The 20663-nt window shown below is 35.3% G+C and overlaps 1 long non-coding RNA gene across 4 annotated transcripts; it reads left to right on the top strand.

The window, feature by feature from the left end:
* Nucleotides 1-9441: 9441 nt before the first annotated feature.
* Nucleotides 9442-15086, top strand: LOC132067124 (uncharacterized). Of its 4 annotated transcripts, none has more exons than XR_009417048.1 (7): nt 9442-10435; nt 10610-10682; nt 13768-14051; nt 14155-14397; nt 14480-14686; nt 14773-14864; nt 14984-15086. It is a non-coding gene; the product is annotated as an uncharacterized LOC132067124 (long non-coding RNA). The 4 variants fall into 4 exon arrangements; XR_009417049.1 differs by lacking the exon at nt 10610-10682 and having other exon boundaries at nt 9443-9629; nt 10317-10435; XR_009417047.1 differs by lacking the exon at nt 10610-10682 and having other exon boundaries at nt 9443-9648; nt 10317-10435.
* Nucleotides 15087-20663: the final 5577 nt, after the last annotated feature.

Here is a 20663-nt window from a genome sequence, read left to right as displayed (position 1 = left end):
AGAGAAGGAGAAGGATGCGGGTATAATCGAACTGAACTGCTTGATTCTAAGGTGGGTGATAAGCTAGGAGAAGGATAAGAAGGAGAAGAAGAAGAAGGAGGAGGAGGAGAAGAAGAAAGAGAAGGAGGAGGAGAAGGATAAGGAGAAGGAGAAGGAGAAGAAAAGGAGAAGGAGAAGGAGGAGGAAGAGAAGGAGGATGAGGAGGAGGAGAAGAAGAAGGAGAAAGAGAAGAAGAATGAGAAGAAAAAGGAGAAGAAGAAGAAGAAGGAGGAGAAGGAGAAGGAGAAGGAGAAGAAGAAGGAGAAGAAGAAGAAGAAGATGATGATGATGATGATGATGATGACGATGAAGAATCTGAAAAGGGGAAAATGAAAAGGATAAAATTTCTTCTTTTGAAAGGTCGATGACCGAGGCTGAAATTAGAAAAGAAAAAAAAAGTACATGATGAGAATGCCAAGTCCAGTATTGTTGAGTCTAATATTGGGACTGATATTAAAAGACCTTCCGCTAATGAAGTTGTCAAAAGTTTCAGTATTGAGAAGTTCCGTGTGTGGATGCCGTTAGATAAATATGTTGATTTGAATGGTGATATTGTTATAAAATCAGTCATGGGCAAGCCCTTTGATTATTTTAGGAAGATACTTCAAGAGGAAGACTTGGAGGATTTCTTCAGGTCCAAATATTTTGGAATGTATCTAGATTTGCCTGAGGACAACAATGCAAGGTTTCAAATGACCATTGTGTCTGGTCTTCTTAAACGTAAGATTATTTGTAGCAAAACTGATGAGATATGGATAAACTTCTGCGGCATGCCAGTTTATTTTGGCATCAAAGAGTTTTCCATAATAACCGGACTGAGGTGTCATGCTCATTCTCAGCCTCTTCCTACATTTACATTAAAGAAGGGAACCAAGACGCCCAAGTCATCCAAGACAGCCAAGAAAGGCAAGAAAAGCAAAGTCAAGGTTGATGATGATTTAGATTTAGTGGATATTATTGGAAAGAGCTACAAGATAGAGAAGTTGCTGGAAGACTTGTAGTCAAAAACTATGTCAAGAAAGCACAAGGAGTCATTGTGCTTAGTTTGGTTTGTGCATTCTATTCTTTGGGCAAAATATGTAAGGAATAATATACAACTTGGTTTGATTAAACTCTCGGAGGATCATGAGGCATTCAATAACTATCCATGGGGCATCAAAGTTTTAAGTTAACTATTGATTATTTGTTGAGAGATTTCAACCCTAATGTGAAGACCGTCAACATCTATGGCTTCCCTTGGGCTTTCATGGTAAACTTTCTTTCTTCAATGTTTTATCTTTTTAATTCTTTTACTTCATTGATTTTTTGTGGCATCATTTTTTCTAGGATTGGGCATTTGAAGTCATTCCTCACCTTCGGAGTCAAGTCAAGGACTACACGGAAGAAGTTTGTTTCCAAGAATCCTCAGATGGTTGACTGCTAGAAACAACAATAATAAAATGAATCTTGATCCTTTTAACCCCCCTAAGGAAGCAGTAAGTCAGAATCTGTTGGAAAATATCCCTGAATAGTTTTATAACAAGTAACTACTTGTTGCAACAAATACATTTATCTGCTGCGATAGATTTATAATTTGTTGTAAAAAATCAAAACAGTTGCTGAGGAAGCTGCAGCAACTGTTATGATATTTTCATCTAATCTGTTGCAACAACTCCTAAGATATTGGAACAACTTCCTCAGTTGTTGCAACAGATTCACAATCTGTTGGAAAAAATCAATACAATTGTTAAGGAAGCTGCAGCAACTGATTTGGTTTTTTCCAACAGCTGAAGAATATGCTGCAACAACTGAGGAAGTTGTTGGAACATATGACGGGAGTTGTGCAACAGATTACACACTCTTTGGAAAATATCGAATAAGTTTGACACCTGTAGCAACAGATCAAGTTATTTGTTAAATTGTTAAATTGTGAATCTATTACGACAACTTGTAAATTCTTCCAACTATTTGAATATATTTGTTTGTTTGTTGTAAGTTGTGCACCCATAGCTTATCCCGACAAAACGAGATTTGAACATGCCATGTGTTGTTACTTTAGGGCCCGTGGAATCTGTGCCAGATGAATTGATTGATCAGATAAAAGAAAAATTGGTTGGAGCCACAACCATCATAAGGGAATCAAGGGCTGGTGTTGTTGATGGTGGTGATGTTGGTGTTTGGTGATTTTGAAGGTGAGAATGTTAGTTTTGATATTGCTGTTGCTATTGGAAAACAAGTTGTGGCAGATGTTGTTGATAAAAGAAGAGATAATGATAATAATGATAATGATGGTGATGGAGTTCGTGGTGGAGTTGGTGGATATACTCCCCTTGCTGGTGGTGGGCAAACTACAGATATCCCATATAGGTTGGGTAGATATTCTGCGGTTGGTGCCGGTACCTCCAAGGTGTCTTCTTGTGCTTGTGAATGCCGTACTTGCAAGCAGAAAATGGATGATTTGAAAAACAAGGTTGAGGAGTTGGTTCAGGTACAAAAAGATAAAAATTCGGCTATACAAAGTTTGATATCCAAGAGGGGTGTCAATCCATCCAAGAAGCTTAGCTCACCCTATACTCCTATTGAGATTTGCAAGAGGGTCAAAACAATTTCAGGCACTTGCTGATTGTAGAGCAAGGAAATCAGGTACTCCATGGAAGTCTATTGCTACTCCTCTTGCTGAAGTTGGGCCACAAGTGTGAAAAAAAGTAGATATTTTCAAGCGTGCAAAGCCCCAAAGAAAGAAAAAGCTTGAAACCTTGATCAAAGTCAAAAGAAGTGGAAAAGTAATGTACTCAATGCATGAATTTGGGGTCGAAGACATCAAGGTTATGACAAGCATGCAGATATGGTGGAAGGATTGGGTATGTTTCAACACTTGTATATATCTATCTAATTCAGAAAGTTGTTGCAACGAGTCCTGTAATTTGTTGAACTTTTTGCAGCAAGTTAACTAGTTATTGCAACAAGTTACTAAGTTGTTGAACTTGTTGCAACAAGTCCTTTATTTTGTTGAACTAGTTTCAGCAAGTTAACTAGTTGTTCCAACAAGTTACTAAGTTGTTGTAGCAAATTACTTAGTTGTTCCAACAAGTTAACTATCTATTGCAGCAAGTTAACTAGTTGTTGCAACAAGTTAACTACTTGTTGCAGCAAGTGACAGACTGTTTTGATACTTTTACTATAGTATGTAGATGAAGACAATTGAAACTACCTTTTTGATACTTGGATCCCTATCAGAAATTATGCACAACTCAGTGGTATCATCTACATAGCTTCTCATTTGTTTAAAAAAATATTTGTATGAGGCATCACACTCCTTGTCCACTACTCAAAATGCCACCCAAAAAATATGATTCTCCGCATCTTGTGCCACGGCTGACAACAGCACTCCTTCGTACTTGCTCTTCAAGAATGTCCCATCGACAGCTATGACTTTTCTCATTTGCGCAAAACCAAGCATCCAAGCCACATAGGCTACAAAAAAGCATTTGAAATTCCCATTATCATCAACCTTCAATGCTGTCTTACTTCCTGGATTTGCGGAAGGAAACATATAACGGTATGCATCAAGCACCGCACACCCGTGCTCATGTGTCCCCCTTGTCAAAGCCTTTGCAATATCCATGCCCTTCTATATCTTCCAATAACTTACCTTGCAACACAATTCTGTGCGGATTGAATGGCTCATATCATTTGTAGATGGGCCTTTACCGTCGGGAAACCTATCTCTGAAGTATTCACCAATGACTTTCGCTGTGGCGTGTAGATTATGGCTAGTAATATGCTCAGAACCACATGTGTGATACTTATATAGGTTGTAATACAATCTCTGTCAGAACTTAAAAACTTCATAGCCCTCAACCACCACTTGCACTCTAGATGTACACATCTAAAGCAATATACAGTGCGCGAATTAATCACCTTCTTGAGTCTAAAATCTTTCTTCATGCAAGCAAGTTTCAACATAGTTGCTAGTACTTCCTTGTTCTTGAGTGACATTCATTTAGAAAAACCTGTTTCATCATCTTGAACATGGCTGGATTGTGATAATTGTGCAGCACACGGTGTATTGCTTGCAACTTTGGGTATAGGAATCGACTCACCCCCACTTCCATTATCTAGAATATCCATATCCACCCCATCCAATTTATCATTTAACACATCTTATTGGTCTTGAGCTAAATTATGATTCTTGACTGGGCTTCCAACCACGTATACCCTTAAAATGGGCCTAGCTACATCATTCAAATAAGCACGCAAATGATCCTGATTGGTTATCTTAAATTGCAAGACCCTCTTGTTTTCAAAAGAGCTATGCATGTAAGTGATGGCAAGATTTTTCGGTTCACAAGTTAATTCACAATAGGTGATGATTAAGTTCACAAAATCATCAAACACAACATCTCTTTGGACAGTCATCGCTATCATCTTTAACAGGTCACTACCCTTCCATCGCCAAATATATCGATTGTTCTTCTCGATCCATTCACCATGGCAATCAACACCTATTGTTATTGAGTCCCCCATTAATGGTACCTGAAGATATTTTTTTTAAAAAAAATCAGTCATGACAGTATAGTAACAAAATGCAATAACTAAGTGACTTGTTGGAACAACTAAGTGACTTGTTGCAACAAGTAAGTCACTTGATGCAACAGATGAATCAGTTGTTACAACAAGTGGACTACCTGTTGCAACAAGTAGTTTACTTGTTGGAGCAACTACCTAATCTATTGGAGTCAGCTTCAGTTTTTTGGGTTCTGTTTCATCCAAAGACTGGTGAAGATGTCCAACAGATTAGTGAGTTGTTACAACAAGTGGACTACAAATTGCAACAAGTAGTTTAGTTGTTGCAACAACTAAATAATCTGTTGGAGTTAGCTTCAGTTTTTTGGATTCTGTTTCATTCAAAGACTGTTAAAGATGTCCAACAGATTAGTGAGTTGTTGCAACAAGTGGACTGAACCTGTTGCAACAAGTGGACTACCTATTACAACAACTAACTAATCTGTTGGAGTCAGCTTTAGTTTTTTGGGTTCTGTTGGACTGAAGCTGAATCTAATAGATTAGTGAGTTGTTGCAACAAGTAAACTACTTGTTGCAACAGGTAGTCCACTTGTTGCAACAACTCACTAATCTGTTGCAACTTATTTATATGACGTATTTAGCAACAGTTAGTGTAGAAGTTGCAAATTGTTGCATCAACTACAACAACTGTTGCAGAAACTAAAAAAGCTGTTGCAAAAAAATTCAAAAGCTCTTATAAAGCAACTTTAGCACTTGTTGCAACAACTACAACTGCTACTGTAAATTGTTAGAAAATTAGTAGCTATACCCAGATGAATAATTGAAACAAAACAACATTTTTTTACTTACCAAATGAGCGGAAATCACTTATGAAGTAATGTGCAGTGTTACGCGAACGAAATCGAGTCTAATTGTTTTTTCTTTCTTGAGCAAATTCTTCAAAATGAAGAAGAAAGCAGCAGCAATGGCGGACGAGGAAGAAGAAAGCAGCAGCAATGGCAGACGAGGAAGAAGAAAGCAGCAGTAGAAGAAGGAGAACCAGCGGACGAAGAAGAAGGAAGAAGAAAAATGGAGGGAATGGAGAAAAACGGCGCTAGAGCTTTGGCGGTCTTTTATTTTAACCCATTTTGGTATTTTAGGGTTTATATTGGTTGGGTCAAAGTGTTAAAAATAAAACTTGGGGGCAAAGTGTTAAAAATAAATCTTAGGATCAAAGTGTTAAAAACAAAACTGTTGGGCAAGTGCGAAAATGCCCAAAAGTCCTTAATCACTAATCAAAATTTTATCACCTCTACTCAATAAAAAAAAAAAAACTTAAGTTACCTCCACTCAATTTTAAAACTTATTGGTCACCTATAATTAATTAGCCCATATAAGTCGGATTGTGTTTGATAGGCACACTTGAGGTCAAGTTCAGGGGTTCAATAAGAACAACACCTAATTGAGGTATCAAAATGAAAAAAAGGGACAAGTTTTGGGGGCCATATATGCATTAAGCCTAAATTTAAGGTGTTATATCCCGTCTTTTTGCAAAATCGGAAAATTCGAAATAATTGTGAGTTATGAGAAAGAAGGCCATGTTTGAATTTTTCTTAGTAGGAGTGTGGCGAATATGGAAGTTTGAATGTGGAAACAATGGAGAGGGCCTAAGGGCAAAATTGAAATTTTGGAAATTTGTTTCGGGAATTTCAAAATATGATTCATGACCTATTGGGCTCAAAAAAATAAGGAAATTGAGGCCCAATTTTTTTTGGAGGGTGGCCGGCCATATGGCCAAGGCCCAACCCAAGTTAATTAATTTTCCATGTGACTATTAATTATATAATGATCCTAAGCCTTGGAAGATTCAAGAAAACAAAGGAAAAATCAAGAGAAAAAAAAAGAAGGCCCTTCGGCCTAGAAGAGAAGAGAAAAGAAAAAAATTCTAGGAACTTGGGTGTTGGCTCAAAAATTGTGTCTTCTTGAATTCTTGCTAAGTTCAAGGCGCTTAACAACGTGGCATAATTAGCTAAGCAAAAGAACTACGTTTGCGGAAGCTTGGAATTTGGAAGAAAGGTAAGGAATTCATGCTTATGTTATATTATGCTATGGAAGTTTATGTATATGTTATTATGTGTGGAATTGAATGGAAATCATGGTATGGTGATTGGTAGTGTGCAAATCGTGCATGTGTGTGAGTGTGTTGTAGGCCGTGTGTATATATATATATAGATTTGGCCGTGTATGTGCATGGTTGTGTATGGAAGGTGTGTTGGATTTTATGTTGTATTTTAGTTGTGGTTATGATGTAATTCATGTTGGAAAGGAAGTTGAATGAATTAGGTTGAAGGTAGGAAAGTGGAGGTTGGCCGAGCCATGGTGAATTGGAAATAATGATGAATTGTTTTGTTTGATATGTTAGATGTGTTGTTATGATTCTTATAATCTAAACGAAGGAAAATGATGAAAGTTTGCATTGATTTGGAAGTGTTGGAAGAATTATGGCCTTATGTTGGAAAGTTGGTATATTTTGTATACTTTGTGTGTATATTGTAAAAAATATTATGAAACGCTTCCGAATAAAATTGTAATGATCTTGATGATTAATGGTGATGAAAATATTGATGTTGGTTTGGAAATGTGAAGTTAGTTTGGAAGTCGTCGCTTTGTGTAGAACGAAGACTTCTTCATGTTCATAAATGATTCTAGTTGATGATTAATGTTGTTGTTGGTCTTGTTGTTGGTTGTTCGAGTCGATTCAAATTCTCGGGGTGTCATATTTATAGGGGAAGTCTTTATAGAAATTTCGGTAGCCAAATATAACCCCAAGTTGAAATATTAGCTTGCATGAATAGTAACGGTAAGAGTGACCATTTTACGCTTTTTGGACGAAACGGAAGTGCGATTTGGCAAGCGTAAGGCGCGAATCCGTGTGTAAAGCCTTGCCCTTTATTCTTTGGCATGTTCTGAGTCTAGTAGGCTTGAAAGCGAGCCTCGGTTATGCTTCGCTTCTCGGAATTCAAGATTGAAAATAGCGCCAAATCTTTCGAGCAGATTGAACCAAATTCTTCTAAACTGACCTATAAGTATGCAACTTCCATAAATGGAGTCGAAACACTCTAAGATGATTATGGACGACTCCCTAAGGTTCATTATCTATAGTTTACGTACTTTATTATGATTGGGTCCGAGGTGGGCCCACAATACCGAAACTCCTTGCAGTCCAAATCGATCCGTTTCGTCCTTTTCGTAAGTAACTCTTAATTATGTTCTGTCCGCTAACTAATAAGTATTATGACTATCTTTCTGAATCTGAATATTATTCCGACCTCTGGAATGATTCTGGATACTCTGTTCTGGTATGATCCGCCTATTCTGATCTGACTTATCTTCTGGACTACTTCAGTTTGATTACGTCTGTATGTCGGTCTGTATGTATATGGTTTCTCGTGGATCTGTTCGTGGATGTCTCAATGCTTCCTTCATCGCGCCGGGCCGGTTCTCGTGATTCGTGCACCTCACCGCATTGTTCACCGCGTCCCCTGGAAGCGCGGGCGGATCTCTGCGTATCCGATTCGATCCGATTATGATTATGATCTCGATTATGTGATATTATGGGGATGGCGGCCGTGATGGCATTTGATCGATTCTCGTTCGTCCACCGCGTCCCGTACTACGAGGGCGGATTCGTTACCGCGTCCTTATTAAGGGCCGGGATCTGCCTCGTACGTGACGGGGATCCGATTTCGATATGTCCGTTCGCATATGATTATGACTCTCGCATGTGATTACTCGTCTCGCGCGCTTCCGTATGTCCGATTTGGAATACGACTGTTCGTCACACTTCTCGGGAACACGATTTGGACTCGATTCGTACGTCCGTCACACGTCGTACGTCCGATCCGTATTCCGATTCTCGGCTCCCATACATTTGAGATCCTGCTCGTCCGAGAATCGTCCGTACGCTACATAAGTCCGATTCGGGCCGATGATTACGTACGTACCTCGGTAAGTCCGACTCCGCTACGAATCCGATCCCGTCCGCTCTATTTCTCGTATTTTTAACTCCGTTACGATTTTACATATCGACTGCGTTATTTTAATTATGTATGTTATGTTTAAAAGCTTTTTACATACTCGGTACGTACTTCGCATCGACCCCCTCGCTTCTCGGGGGCGTGTTACATGCCCGCGGTACGGACGCGCGGCACGGTACGCCGCCGCTTTTTAGGTGATCGATGCCCGTTTGGAGAGCTGCCTTTGATCGGAGCCGATACTTTTTGGTATATATTTTTTGTTGTCCGTTTGTCCCGTATATATGATCATTTGGGTATGGCGGGGCCCCGTCCCGTCTTCTCGATTCTCGTCGTATGTTAGAGGCCCGTAGACATGTCTGTGTGGTTATGGTTATACGTATAGTTATATGCACGTATGGTATGTTCGGGCGGTTTATCCCCGCGGGCCTTGTCGGCTCGCCTATATATATGTATATGGCTATATTGGCCTGTGTGCCCTCGGTTAGTATTTTTTGTGGTGTGCAATTTTGGTTAGTAAGAAAAACCAGAGGAAACTCTGCCCAAATTTTTCTAAATATCTGAGTTATTATTGTGGCTTTTGGTACGTACGGGTGCCCAGTTCGGGCGCTAGTCACGGCCTACGGGGTTGGGTCGTGACATAAGGGATGAGTTTAAATTTTAAGTTCAACATAAGGGACTCTTTGAAATATTAATACTCCTATAAACTACCAAAAACACAGCCTTTAGCCACGGTTTTTTATCCACGGTTTCAAAAACCGTGGAAAAAACTAACAAAAAATATAACCTTACCTACAATGTTGAAACCGTGGAAAAAACTAACAAAAAATATAACCTTACCTACAATGTAGCAACCGTGGCTACAATTTCGTGGGAAAATGAGTAAATACACATTTCACTCCCTCCCTTTATTTTTTTTTCTTTCCCCCCATTTATTTTCCTATTTTGATTTTTAGTTTTCCTCTCTCCACAAAATCTTTCCAAAAATTCACTGCTTCACCCCAAACCCAAAAATCCACTGCTTCACCCCAATTCCAAAAATTCGACTGCTTCGAATAGTAGCAAAAAATGGTAGAATCACTTCTTTCAGGTAACAAATTTCTGCTACTCAAGGTTTTTAAGTCAATTTTTTTGTTCAATCTTCAATGGGTTCCTTTTAGGGTTTCTGTTTGTGCAAAATCTTGGAAGTATTTAGGGAAAGGAACAATTTTGGAACAAAAAATTCCCTGTGCATGAAGAAATTTGATGTTTTATTATCTTATTGTTCATAATAGTCATGAATGAAGAAATTTTGTGTTAGATGGGTTATCTTAAATTTTGTGTTAAATAGGTCAGTGACTTCTCCTTTTCTTTTCGGTCCTGAAAATTTGAAATGTATTTAGTTCAGTTCTTATAGCTTTGAAGATTAAAAATTTGAACTTGTATGAGCTTTAGGCTAAAGTTCCTTTTTTTTTTTTTCCAATCCTTAAGTTGGGGAAAGCTTTATCCTAGAATGCATCTAAATGTAAGTGAAAATCCCTAATCCTTCTTGCAAATGTTTTTAGCATCAAAGCAACTAGATAGCTATTGATTTCTTAGCCCATCAAGGTACCATATGATTTCTATTTTGCACTTCTTTATTTGTCTCTTATTTTGGCTTAAAATTATAGGTGAGGATTATTGGCAAGAGAGGATTTGTACTCTGTTGCCTTGTCTTATCCATTGATTCAGTTTTGCTTTGACATTTTCTTGATTTACTTTTTACCCTTGCCCGGGAAGTTGTTGTTGAAGGCGAAGATAAAGTTTTCAAAGATGCTATTGAACCACTAGAAAGTGCTAGCGTAAATTTGGTACCAAGCAGTAAAGAGGACATACGAGATTTTGGTTCGCCACAACAGGTTTGTTGAAAATGCTAGATCGTTTATCCCGGATATTTAGATAAAAGGTGCTACATATAAAATATAACTGTTTGGTGTTTTGGATTATTTTGCTGCAAAAGGTAGTTAGATGTTTAATGGATTTCTTGTGGGCACTCATGAATGTAATCTCACCAGAAACTATTCTTATTGTAGGTTGCTAAAATTTTAATAAAAAAGTTTTTAGTATCACCTTCTCGGGAAAACAAAACTGATTGAAGCGTCAGAGGTGTGTAGTTTGATATTTCTTCCATCATTGAAAAATTTGTAATTGATTGAGTACTTGTCGTGCTAAACTACCATTGGTGTTACTGTTTAGTAAACCTTTCAGAGCCTTAGCATATTTTCATTCTGGATTGAATCAATTGGTTAATATGTTTTAATATCTTGTGCCCTTAAAAGTCCATTTGGCCTTACAAGAAAGAAAGCTTAAGTATTTGTAAAGCTATGTCATTGCAACAACAACTACACCTTAGTCTCAGGCTAGTTTAAGATGTGTTTTCTATGGATCCATGAACTTAAAACAAGAAGCAAAATCATTTCTTAGCCTAGTGATACTTATGTTAAAGGAACATGAATGTTTACAGTTACAATGTGAGCGCCTCTGTGTGATATTCGATGAACTTAAAACAAGAGGCAAAGATGTTAATATGCTCAATTCACAGAAGTCAAGTTACAGTTCTTTTTCTTTTCGATCCTTTTTTCTTACTGTGCAGCAGTTAGTCATGTAATTATCTAATTCTAGTTCAGTGAACCTTTTCAGAAATCCTTGAACTTTGCTTGAAAGGCATATATTTATCTCCATCTTTTACAGTTCATGTTGAGTTGGTGCACTATTTTGACTAGTGTCCTGTGTTCCAATATCCTCTTAGCTTTCTATTGGCACTCAGGTCTATTTGAAGAGCACAAGTATTGGAGAAAATTTTGGTTTTCGGAAAACCGATTTCTTCATTTTCTACCATGCAGTGATCCCTTCCCACCCCCCTTTTCTTTTTGGAATTAGAAAGCTAGTTATTACTATTTTGGATTGAGATCATGAATTGCTTAGATTGGCTTCACTGGAGTAAAGCTAAGCTACTTCTGCAACTGCTATCATATGTAGATATGGCATATAGCATTACAAGATAACTTATTTTCATATGTTGGTACACGTCACCTGTTGTCATACTTGAAATATATAACAGGGGAAATATTTAAACTCACTAGAACTAGTAATCCCACCTAGTTCTGCTGCCTTTCGCAGTCTTTCCAGAAGGTCATGAGAATATCACTTAAGTGTCGGTTGATGTTATAATGAGTTGGCAGATGCTTTTCTAGGTATTATTAAACTAGTATGGTTATAAAATTTCTATAGCTTTAAGTATTTGTCCTCCTAAAAGTTTTGCTTTTTTGTTGTAGTTTGGTAGTCATTTTAATTTATCATGGATCAAGATTATCTGTGTTCATTCGGTTTTTGCTGGAATCAAAATTTGTTACAGTTATGGTGTTTAGAATGGTCCAGAGTTTGTCCAATCCTTGGTATTGGTAAAAAGCATAACAAGGAAACAAGATGTTCCTTTGTTCCTTGTTTCCTTTGTTTCCTGATAAATTGAAGTTGTAATACATACTATTAATTAATCCTGACGATTGATAAAAGAGTGTCCGCCTGTGTGAGCTTATTCACATTGCTTGTCCCAAGCCTAGATAAAGGAGAAGGATTGCGATAGAGTAAAAGTTGCCAATTCATGCTGAATTCCGGTTATGGATAAAAGAGTGTAAAAGCATCTATATATTCAGTGGTTTGGTGCAAATTCCTCATCCGTGATTAGAATTTTTGGGCTAGAATTTGTCTACTTCTTTTAGTTAGCTTATTGTTGATAACTGGTCCTTGCTTTGGTATTGAAAAATCAGTGGTTTTGTGCTGTAATTATCTTATTGCGTAGGTTCTTGAGGAGGTTTCTCAATTCTACTATTTGTGAACTGTGAAGAAAATATCCTGTTGTTTAGTTAGTACTTAGACACGTAAGTTTTGAATGCAACAGTTATGGAAAGTGTTCAATTATATTGGTTGTAACTTGTTGAGTTTTCTTATTGTTGCTAGGGGTCATACTTCCTTAGTTTGTCTTTTGATTTAGTTCACAGAATAGACAATTAAAACAAAGAATTTGGTAACAGAGAATTTGGTAACAGGAGTAGGAAGAATCAAGGTACCATATGATTTCTATTTTGCACTTCTTTATTTGTCTCTTATTTTAGCTTAAACTTATAGGTGAGGAGTATTGGCAGGAGAGGATTTGTACTTTGTTACCTTGTAAATGTAGAATTATAGACTTTTTAAGCACATGAAAATATCACTTAAGTGCTGGTAGATGTTATAATGTGTTAGCAGATGGTTTTTTAGGTATTATTAAACTAGTATGGTTATAAAGTTTCTGTAGCCTTAAGTACTTGTCCTCCTAAAAGTTTTGCTTTTTTAATATGCAATTTTTTCTTCTGATGCTCTTTCAGCTAATTCATGCAGTCTGGATCAGTATCTTTTGGTTTGGTTGTCCTTTGTTCTTTTGTGAAGCTTTGAAATTATAAATAACTGATGAGTATCCATGTATACTCCATCTTAGATTAATTTCTGATCAATATTCTGGTGTGAAAAGTGAAAACCATAGTATATACTTGATGATCCCATCCAGTCAATGATTTAATAGACCATTAACTTCGTTGCTTGGGCATACCTTATCTATGCATTTGCTAATATTATGAAGCAACTCCTAGCATAGTCAAGTGCTGCACTTGTGTTGTTTGCTTAAACAATGATTTGATTCGTAGGTTAGACGTCTTCTATGCTTTGCTAGGCCTGTTGTTATTCAAACACCTGTAGTCCTTAAATTAAGTTGTCAATATTTTCCTCTGTTGTTCCTTCTACAAATTATGTCTTAATTCCTAATCAATTGGGGTCAGCTATACAAATCCTCTATATACATTTGCTCTTTTAAGATTATTTCATTAATTTCAAAATACTCAATACTATGTCAATTTTAAGACAAACAGTGAAGGAGATATTGCTGGTAAAATTTGAAACTTATTTTTTTCTAAAGCTTGTGGTATCCCTATGGCTCCTGCTGGTAGTGCTAAATCTATTATTATCAGGTGGTGGCTAATCAAACCTCTTAATGAGATACATGATGTACATGGTACTCTCCACCCAGTTCCCTTCCCTTCCTTTTAATGCTTCTTTTCCTAACATATTGTTTCAATTAATTGTAGTTGTAGTTATAGTACTACATTGTCCCTTTTTTCAGTGTCTTTAAGTAATTTATAAGTATTGTATTCTTTTACAGCAATTCCTACTTGAGAACTATCATACTTTGGGAGAATATGAAGCGAAAACGCAAGAATTCAGCACAAGCAATGTTAGAAAGCCTACGAGGACAGCAAGCTGACAACAATAGCACAACTTCCCAAGATTTGCAGCAACAAATTAGTGGGGATCAACTAAATGACCAACTTGAGAATGTGAACATAACAACTTCTACATTCGGTAATGACAACTTAAATTCTTCTTCAAGCTCTAATGAAGCTAACTCACAACAGAAAGAGGACCCCTTACTTGTCGAGATTAGAGGTTTGAAGTAATTTCATATTAGAGTTGACTATTCCTTTTTATTATTTATCATTTTTTGTTATTTTTGCTTCTGATTAATGGTGATTGCTTGTTAAAATGATAGATACTTTGACTGGAGAAGTGACAACCCAAAAGATGCAAGCAGATCGAGTTTAGAACTTGGGAAAAAATAAAAAAAATTGTGGTGGAACTCAACGGGGATGGACAAGGAAGTGATAATGGTTAAAACTTGCTTGTGAGATTTCTTGGCAAACTTTCTCAAAAGTCTATAATCTGTCCCATATCAGTTGAGAGATGGGATAGGATGCCCGAGGCAAAAAATCGCCTACAATGGCAGTTAGTTGAGGTAACTATGTAAATTCTTTCAGGTTCAATTAGTGTATCTTCTGTCATTAGATATTGATGTATGAATGTAAATACATTTGAAGGAGAATTTCGAGTTTGATTATGCTGTTGGAATTAAATTGGTGATGCGTACTTTATGCGATAGATGGAGGACATATAAATATACGTTAAGAAATAATCACTTCTACCCAAACAAAAGTAAGGAAGATATACTTGCTAATCCTCCCGAAAATGTGGATTCTATTGAGTGGGCTGCTTTTGTGCATCACTATAAAGAGGAAAATATGAAGGTAATTGTTCTTTCATAAAAGAAAAATTATCTCACTTAATTCATGTCCAATAAAATCTAATATAAATTGATGTTTGAGAACTGCAGAAACAAAGTGAACAAAATGCAAAAAATCAAAGTAAACTTAAGTCCTGCATGCCGGTGGTAGTAAAAGCAATGCAAGGAGAGGTCGTCAAATGGTAAGTTTCTTCACCTTGAATTTTGTTTTGAAAATCACTTTATTGCACCAAATAAAACGTGTTGCATGCTATTTCTTTCTTTCTTTTTTTTTTTTTAATCTATACTTGATTAATGATAGGAGAAAAAATATGGAAGGCCTGTGTGCCGAAGTGAGGTGGTTTTGTCGAATTTACTGAAAAAGGATGGCAATTATGTGAACGCAGAAGGGAAGATTATAGTTGTAAGTTTGAAACACTTGTCCATTTTCAAATTGCGGTTACAATGTTGATTTTCTATAGTGATAATTTTCTCAGTAATGTGATTATATGTCTTTTAGATGTTCTTTTAGCTATTTTGAGTAAGTTCCAAACACTAGTCCCTTTTCAAATGGGCTTGTTTCTTGGGACAAACCTGCTTGGTTTTGACCCATGTAATAGCTGATTTTTGGCTCAGTTAGATGATATTGATGAATATTATATCCTAAAAAACTATACACAAGCTTGTGTCAAGTCATTCCTGGAAAATTTCGTTTCAATTGATTTGTATAAAACATTGATCAGTGCAATCTGTTGCTCCAAGTTTAGTAAGCATGGAAACCAGGAGCTTTGAAAAGGGAAGATATTATAGGCAGAAGTTAATTCAGAGTATCAATTTTAAGAAAAAAAAAAACCATTGGAAATCACGACGGCTGATCAGTGTAAATATTTTTACTGCATAGGTGTATAGAACTTAAATTCTGTATAAAGTAGATCGAGCAGTTGAAGAAAATCGTCACCACTGTGTGTTGTTGTTGTTGTTGTTGTTGTTGTTGTATTGTGCAGCTAGGTTGTGCTTCTGATGATTGTATTGCTCAATAGTATGGGTCAATTTATATAGTCTAAATTTTAACATATAATTTCAGTCCAAAGTATTCAATGTGATTGCACCCACACTTTACATATATTCCCAGATTTGCTTATGGTCAAAGCACATCATTCCCCCGAAAGACGAGAAACCAAAAGACAATTATGCTTTTATCCTTCCCAATTTAATTTGCTTGCCAATATTTATAGTCCATACTAATTTTAGATGCATTGTTAAGAGTATGCTATTGAAGAGGAATACATCATGTACTTGAAGTTTTCTAGAGTAGGAAGTCTATGCAGAATGAGATTTAGAAGAGATCGCATTTGAGATTCACGAGTTATAGAAACTAGTAGCACTGTCGAGAAAGTGGCACAAAGAGTGGATTATGACTGAAACACTAGTTATACGACGTTTACTTTATTTATATGACAATGTTTGATTGGTATCTCATTTCTTCTATTTTACTTGTGGGATAAAATATCTGAGCATCTACTTCAAGATCAAGAACATGCTGCCACTTTAGGTGTTCCTTTGAAGATATTGGCTCGTCCTAATGATGCCATTGGAAAAGTATATGGAGCTGAATATTCTGGTCGTGTGCGTGGTTTAGGTGGTAATGTTTGCCCCTCAGCTGCTTTTGGACTGCCTAGACATTCAAGTAGTCATGCGAATTTTGTTGGTTCAAGTAATATGTCTCATCAATGTGTTGAAGACCTAGAGAAACATGTAGAAACCTTGGAAGAGAAACTGACTGGATATGAAGAGACCAAGGAAAAGCTTGAGGAGACTAAGGAACAACTTGTGGAGACAAAGAACCGGCTTGCGCAAAATGAGAATCACTTGACAACTCTTCATAGGTTTTTACAAGCTAAATTTGGTAGTGAGTTGCCTACTTTCAACTTTGATTCTTAGCCTTTGTAGCATAGTATATTTTTGAACCACTGTATATGGGATGTTCCTCTTAACTTTTTGCATTCCAGTTCACCAGCAACTATGGTATCTTTAGTGAATATTCATGGAAGAAACTTCTGTTTTGTTATATGATAAGTACAACAGTGCAACTAACTTTGATCATAATAGCAATGATTTGTGTAGTAGTGAATGCCTACTAGTTATGTATTCATCCCAGGAAATTGCAGGGAAAAATTGTAATTTTTTTTTTTTCTTAAAAAGAGGTGTACTTTTGCCACAGTTAGACCGTGGCTAATTTAGTAACAGAATTTTTTCTTAAAAAACCAAAATAATTTAGCCACAGTTAAACCGTGGCTACTGTATATGATATATGTATTTCTTTATTTTTTGTAGCCAAATTTATCCATGGGAGGACCGTGGCTAATATACCAACTAACCGTGGCTAACTAAATGTTACCACAAATGCAAAAACCGTGGCTAATATGAGAGCCCGTTATGGGCACGCTAGCAACCGTGGCTAACCAACCGTGGCAAAGTAGTTTTAGCCACGGTTTTGAGCGTGGCTAAAACGCGCTTTTTTTGTAGTGCTAGAAACAAATTTGAAAGTCTTGTTTAATCTATATCTATATATATATATATATATATATATATATATATTATTAAAAGAGGATAGTTTGCCCTAGGATTTTGACAAGTGTTATCCTAGGATCATGACACGTGGTAGTTTTAGGACAAAAATAGTTAATTAGTTATTGTTTCATTTTAATTTTTGTATTTTTTTAAAAAGTTAAAATTTTCACAGTTACTTTAATCTTTACGGTTACAAAAAAAATTCAAATTTTGACAGTTATTTAATAATAATGATGGTTATGTATTTAATCCCGTTTTTAAATAAATTTCAAATACTTTATTAATCAGAAAAAATATAACAAACATAAACTACCCCATCAGTTTTGGGAGCAGTTTAAAAGAAATTTTATGGGTTAAATAAATTTTAAAGATATTGGGTTGTGATAAATAACTACTACATATACACACGAATCACGATGTAGTCCCACGTTGCCAATGTGGAAGTTGTTCCTTCTTTATGGGGTAACTTTAACCTTTTTCAAACAATTTTTAACATGGACAGAGATGAAAGTGGCGGAGGAAATATAACTGTTAAGAGTCTTACTGGGAAAAACTTTGCATCATCAAATGTGAAATCAAATGGGCAGACCTCGTAAGTCTTCCTCTAAAAAACTATTATTGGAAGGAAAAAATCAAATGTGCCAGAATCTGAAAGCGATGAAAAAGAAAAAGAAGAAGATGAAGTAGAAAGCGAGAGTGACAGCGGGACGAGTAGCAAATCTTCAATTCTATTTCTTAGAGGTTATTGATTTACATTCTTCATTCCGTCCATGAATTTGTCTTCGCAGTTTTTCTTTATTGTTCTTTTTGGTACAACATATTTAAGTCTAGGTATTTGATTTGTTTTTCCTCTTTTCTTCATGTTTTCTTGGTGAATTTAGTACATGCATGTAATTATGTGTTTACACTGAATAGCCATCAGGAATAAAATAGTAAGTCAAAGAAAAGGAAGAATTTTGTCGTTACCAATTTCCAAAAAAGAAAAGGAAGAATTTTGATGCGAAAAAGTGTTTGACGAAACTGAACAAATTTTTTACCCAAAATTATTGAACAACACCCAGTTAATGTACTGAGAAGGTCAGGACAAGAGCTTGTATTATTAAAAAGAGGATAGTTTTAGGACAAAAGTAAGTTAGTTAGGTAATAGTTAGTTACTTTAGTTATTGTTTTGAATTTTAATTTTAAAAAAATTGGGAAGTTACCAAGTGATAAAGTTAATAACTACAAAAAGAAAAAGAAAAAATGATAAACGCGGGGAAAATTTGGTTCCACCAGATCAGGATAATGGTCTGGAACTTCTAAACTGTTGCTTAGGATTTTACAGTTTTGCATTTTATTTTTATTTGCATTTGTATCTTTAAAAAAGGAAGAAAAAAAGGGATAAAGAAAAGAGAAAGGGAAAAGACAAAAAAGTAAGGAAAAAAAAAAACTTAGTGCAGGTCTTTCACAAACACACATGCATGGTTAAAACTTTTAAATATTTTAAAACACCTTTTTTTGATCCTCTTTTTAGAAAATTTAATTTTCAGAAAATATAAACAATAAAAACACGTTTTTTGGAACATGGAACATGGAAGTTAAAGAGGGACCGAAAAGTTTGAAAGTTGAGAATGAGATTGAATTTAAACTAAAAGATACAGTTTTTAATTTTTTCATTTAAAAGAAAAGACAAAAGAAGAGAATGAAAACTTACTAATTACATAATACACGTATCCCATTTTCATCCCACGTTCTCGGCAACAGGCATGCACATAACAGACACAAGCACATAAATAACATCAGAAAAGATTTTGTGAGCATTTTCATCTTCATCTTTCTCTCTTAGCGTTCAAGTTTCACCAATTTAACATTGTCACCACTATCCTTCTTCTTTTTCACCATAATCGAACCCGCATTCCCTTTCTATTGCCCATGTTTGTTGAGGTTCATGGCACTTTCTTCATCTGAATATATCGTATTGAGTCGATAATTTATCACTGCTTTTGAAAATATATTACTTAATATTTACTCTTAATCTATGTATATATTTTTATCATCATCTTTAATGGAGTGTGTTTATATATTTTGTTTCATTTTGACGGATGGATTGATCTGTCTCAAATCGCTTTCAATGGCACACAAAAGGAAGAATTATTTGGAGGATTATAGCAGGCTTGAACATAAGCAGGCAATGTATTTTGCTCTTAATCTTTGTATATATTAAATATTTATATTTTTTTAAAGAAGACATATATGCAGTTGAAACAACTACTCCGTGTATGCACAATGGAATCCTAAAACAGTGCAGCCATTATTCAAGGCACGTTGAGGATCTCTCTCTCTCTCTCTCTCTTTTTTTTTTGGAAGTTATCATATTTTTTATATTAATTATTTAAACTAAAAAATAAATTTTAATTAAACTAATCGTTGTCGAATTTAAGTTAAAAGATAAATATTGAGTCCTAAAATCGTGTAACCACAATCAAAGCCACGTTTTAGGACTCTTTTTAAAACAAAAAAAATCAGATTTTTTATATTAACTGTTTAAGATTAGTCTTGAAGAAATAGGAGCTCATATTAATTCAAATTGTTTGATTTCTGTAGCTGAATAATTAGTCAAACTCATTGAGTTTCCAATTACGACTTATGATAATTTATATGTTGAATTAAAATTGTCAAATAACCATCCAACAAAAGACTAATGACTTTAGTAATATAAGGACAGATTAATTATCGTTCAAGTAAATAAATTGATTATTATAGTTTTTATATCCTTATATCTTAATATAATAATTTTTTTTGTCATACAGGATCTTTACAATGGATAAAAGATTATAGGTCATATATATCAAATATCTATGCACAATTGTCAAGGTATATTGTTCATGCTTAATTTAACTTCTTTTTTTAAAAAAAAAAAATTATCTTTTTATTGTTTACAATTAATACTACATTTATCTTTTGTCACAGATAAAATTAAGGAATTTGAAGTTTCTGTTGATCTGATGTATAAAAATAGCTCACAAATGTGAAAGGAATATTTGAAAAATCAACAAGCATAATGGAGAACCGAAATATATAAAGGAGTTTTACTGAATCATTTGTGTAAAGAATGACTGCGAATATATTATGTATGTATATGACTCTTAGATGCGTCCAACGTATGATGTTAGATCTATAGTATATATATATATAAACGCATGTTTGTATGTATGTTTGTACATGTATTTGAATTGCATATGCATGATGAAAGGGTGTAGTGTATCTTTTTCAGAATTTTTTTAATCACAATTTTTTCTTTTACTGAAATTTTTGCATAAACAGAGTTCCATCTTCTAGAATAAGTGCTATATGTAAATTAGTTTTTTGAGTGGTAAGACAAAACTAATTAAAATAAGAGTCTTATGTCTTTACTGTTTTTTACGAATAATATTTTCTACTTTATTCCAATG

The sequence above is a fragment of the Lycium ferocissimum genome, chromosome 8 (assembly GCF_029784015.1).
Source record: "Lycium ferocissimum isolate CSIRO_LF1 chromosome 8, AGI_CSIRO_Lferr_CH_V1, whole genome shotgun sequence".
In the NCBI taxonomy this organism is placed as follows: Eukaryota; Viridiplantae; Streptophyta; class Magnoliopsida; order Solanales; family Solanaceae; genus Lycium; species Lycium ferocissimum.
This window is presented reverse-complemented; position numbering and strand designations above follow the sequence as displayed.